The sequence below is a fragment of the Sapajus apella genome, unplaced genomic scaffold (genome assembly GCF_009761245.1).
Source record: "Sapajus apella isolate SASKATOON/1434 unplaced genomic scaffold, GSC_monkey_1.0 scaffold22, whole genome shotgun sequence".
In the NCBI taxonomy this organism is placed as follows: Eukaryota; Metazoa; Chordata; class Mammalia; order Primates; family Cebidae; genus Sapajus; species Sapajus apella.
In genome coordinates, this window is record NW_022436962.1 from 5067350 (window position 1) to 5071080 (window position 3731).

Genomic DNA, 3731 nt, shown 5'->3' on the forward strand with positions numbered 1-3731 from the left:
TGCTAGGATCAAATAAGACAACATCTAGACCAGTGCTGGGCACGTAGTATGTGCTCAATAACTGTTAGGTATTGCTGTGGTCTTAACTCACTGTTCCAGCACCAGGCCTCATACTCCCAGAACATGACAGTTTCTTCTTAAAGCAAGGGTGTTAGCTATGGCACTGCAGAGATAGGACCTGGACCCAGCTGCCTGCATTTATATCCTGCTCAATTTGACATTGAGACAGTTGCTGAATTGTTCTTTGGTTCTTGGCTTCGGTTTGATCAGTTGTAAGTGGATAAAACGACAGCACCTACTTCATAGGGCCATTGTGAGAATTAAATGAGTTAATACATGTAAGGTCTTCAAAGGTCTATAGCATATAGTAGGCACACAAGCTGGATGAATAATAATGTTTCCAAAATGTCCAAATGAAGACTAGGGTGGAGGTAGTTGCACCCTAGAAAGGCAGGGGACAGGCGTTTCTCAGGAGGAGCTGCCTCCGTTTTGTCCCTTTGACCTATTTTAAGTCTCCAGTCTGTTTCTCTGGCCCCTGGATGGGCCCCAACCCCTGACTGTGTTTTTCCCCCTCCACTGGACTCAGTGGGCTCCCTGGTGCCTCCATCAGGATGCCCTGAAAGGCCAGGGGATCTCTGGTGGGGAGGAGCACACTCAGGCAGATGACAGCTGTCTTCAAATCTCTGAAGCCCTGTCACACAGGAGAGGGATTAGACCTGTTCTGGATGACTCCAGGGGACAGAAATAGGAAGTTCCAGGACATCCTCTCTAATCATTGGAACCGTTCAGAGGCAGCCCCAGCTGCGTGGCGGGGCGGGGCGGGGCGGGGTGCGGTGGCAGCTAAGCGGTTGCCCCATCAGGAGGGTGAGCTGCGGGGTGGAGCCCAGCACCCCCTGGGAGGCTGGGCTGGTCCGCGGGTTCTCAAGCCGGGCAGAGCGCGGGCGAGCGTCAGAATCTCCTGAGGAACTTGTTGAATACAGATTCCCAGGCCCCGCCCAGGCCAACCGGATCAGAATTTTTAAAGGCTTCCCCAATGATTCTCAGAATGAGGCCTGCGCTTGGAGGCGGGGCCAGGGCTGGGCGTGGCACGGGGGCGAGGTGGGCAGAGGGCTAGACCGTCCAGGAGCTAATCCCTGCGTTCCTCACTCTCCTCTACCACCCTCACCAACCTGGGTCGGGGGATCGTGCCTCGCTGGGCGCCCCCCACATTTCCTCTTAGCCAAAAGTTCAAGAAGCGACTGGGTGCCCCTCTCGAATAATTTCTGTGCCATTGATTCAGGGATCACTCTCACACCTAATAGCGGCTCTAACGCCCCCAACCCCCGCTCCCTAAGATCTCTGGCCTCACCCCTCCAGTCGGCCTCCTGGTCTTCCTGTGCCTCCCCAGCTTCTCAGGTGACCCAGACAATTTGCTAAGGCTCTTGGAGATGGGCAGTCCGAGGAGGCTGGGCCTGCCACCCATCGGGAGGAGAGCTGTTTCCCATCACATCCGAAAAAGCCCAGGGCTCGGCCGCTCCTGCAGCGGGGCATAGCTCCCACCAAATGCATTCTCCTGACGTCGCCCTGGACGCCTTGCTCGGAGATGACAGAAACGAGAAAAGAAATACCTAAGTGGACATAAAGACCTTGCTCACCCTTTGGTGACCCTCTGGGTCAATTTCACAGGGTTTGGTATTCCACAGGGCCCCGAAGCGCGCCAGTACTCAGAGAAGAAGGGAGCGTCGGGGATTCGACGCGTGCGCTGTCTTGCGCAGGAGCTGTCCTCAGGGTCCACGGGGAGAGGAAGGGGGCGTGGGGTGCGCGGAAAGGCAGCGCCCGCCTTTTGCCCTGACCCCACAGCGCCACCTGGTGTCTCCTGGGACGGCGCAAGCGCCGCACCTGCGGATGCTGGACCACCTTCCGGTCACCCGACCCTCCTTCGCCCCGTGCCTCCCCTGCCTGGTGTCCCTCTTTCCTCGCCGCGCCCTTCATTGTCCAGTGGGTGCTTCCTGACCTGGCCGCAGCTGGCTTACAGCCCACTGCCTTTACCCGGGTCTTACTCCCAGGAGGTGCGCTCAGGCCCCTTCCCCACCGTGGGGCTGCACTGGAAGACAGGGGCCCCGGGGCAGGACAGCTACCGGAGCAGGGGACAGGAGGAGTGGCCGACAGGCCCTCCGGAGCAGCCAGCAGAGGGCAGCCTCTCTCCAGCTTTCGGCCCCCAAAGGTCCCATCCCCGCCACTCCTGCAGGCCCCTCCCAGAACAGGAGGGTCCACCTGTGTGCGTGGGACCAGCCACCCTCCTGGCTGCACAAACCTGTGCAGAGCAGCTTTTGTGGGCCACGCCCTGTGCTGGAGCCAGAGGGGTTACCAAGATGGAGCCCTTGACCCCGATTGCAGAACCTGTCAGTGCCCACCCTGGGTCGAAATTCTCCTCTGAGCTCCCACAGCACTTCCCCCTGTCACCTTGCACTTTCCTATCGCTCTGCACCATTGATGAGTGTTATGTATGCATAGGTCCCGTTCTCAGAGTCGAGGAGGGGGCTCTGTCAAGCCCACTGTTGGAGCTGGTCATCTGGGAAGTACGTACAAGAGGCGTTGTTAAAGCATCTGCCATTGTTTTAAATTTTTAGTGTGAGCACATTTTCAAGAAGGGCTCAAGCAGAGCAGCTGGGATGCATTAGACAGGTGAGTCTAAGATGAAGGATGCTGCGACCCCTCACATGAGCCTATTTCCAAAAACTGTGGCCTTCTATGGACTTGCTGTGGGGCCCCTAACGGCACGGAGCCAGGTCCCTCCACCACTCCCTCCTAGGCAGAAGTGAGCTTTCTAGATTTGAAGTGAAAGTTCCTCTGGCTGAATTTCCCCCTTAGGCTGGGGCTTTCCAAGTTGGGAGAAGTTATGAGCACAGCGTTGGGGCCTGGCTGAGCCCCTCCAAGTCCAAAGTCCATGCAATTCTCAGGCCCAGATTTGGGGGTGGAGACCAGACAGAACAAGGCAGTGGTATTTGGTTGGTCAGGTCACTTCAGACAGTGTGGTTCGGTTGGAATTGATGCTGATAAGTAACTGGTCCTTAGAAAAAGCAGGAACAAATCTACTTTGATTCATTTTAACCAGACTCCCTGCTAATTTTTTTTTTTTTTTTTTTGACAGATTTTTGCACTTGTCGCCCAGGTTGGAGTGCAATGGCGTGATCTCAGTTTGCTGCAACCTCTGCTTACTGGGTTCAAGGGATTCTCTTGCCTCAGTCTCCCAGGTAGCTGGGATTACAGACACCCGCCACCATGCCCAGCTAATTTTTTTTTTTTTTTTGAGACAGAGTCTCACTCTGTCACCCAGGCTGGAGTGCAGTGGTGTGATCTTGGCTTACTGCAACCTCCGCCTCCCAGGCAATTCTTCTGCCTCAGCCTTCCGAGCAGCTGGGATTACAGGCGAGTGCCACCATGCCCAACTAATTTTTGTACTTTTACTAGAGACGGGGTTTCACCATATTGGCCAGGCCGGTCTTGAACTCCTGACCTCATGATCTGCCCACCTTGGCCTCCCAAAGTGCTGGGATTACAGGCGTGAGCCACTGTGCCTGGCTAATTTTTTGTATTTTTAGTAGAAATAGGATCTCACCATGTTAGCCAGGCTGGTCTTGAACTCCTAATCTCAGGTGATCCACCCACCTCAGCTTCCCAAAGCCCTGCTAATTTTGATTACTCCCATTGAGTTCCTTCCCAGCTCCATAGACAGGATTGGGACACCAGGG